The following is a 215-nucleotide window of genomic DNA, read 5'->3' on the forward strand; positions in this document are numbered from 1 at the left end:
CTATCATTACAGCACCGTCAGGGGGTAGACATGGCACTAATGTTCCCCTGGGTTGGCAAAATGGCCCTGGGTCCCCTGGTCACACTCCCCTCCCCACCATCCCCGCTGCTGACTGACCCAAAGACTGGGTTGTGGGGATGGGTTGGTGAGGGTACAAGGAAGATTTGTGAGGGGACGGTATGGGAGGGGGTTGTGGAGGGTTAGGGGGTTGGAGG

At 59.1% G+C, this 215-nt stretch overlaps 1 protein-coding gene across 1 annotated transcript in view; it reads right to left on the bottom strand.

The window, feature by feature from the left end:
* LOC122542020 (serine/threonine-protein kinase BRSK2-like) overlaps positions 1 to 215 on the bottom strand; it is a 175407-nt gene that overhangs the window by 32583 nt on the left and 142609 nt on the right. The window lies entirely within an intron of this gene.

The sequence above is a fragment of the Chiloscyllium plagiosum genome, chromosome 39 (assembly GCF_004010195.1).
Source record: "Chiloscyllium plagiosum isolate BGI_BamShark_2017 chromosome 39, ASM401019v2, whole genome shotgun sequence".
In the NCBI taxonomy this organism is placed as follows: domain Eukaryota; kingdom Metazoa; phylum Chordata; class Chondrichthyes; order Orectolobiformes; family Hemiscylliidae; genus Chiloscyllium; species Chiloscyllium plagiosum.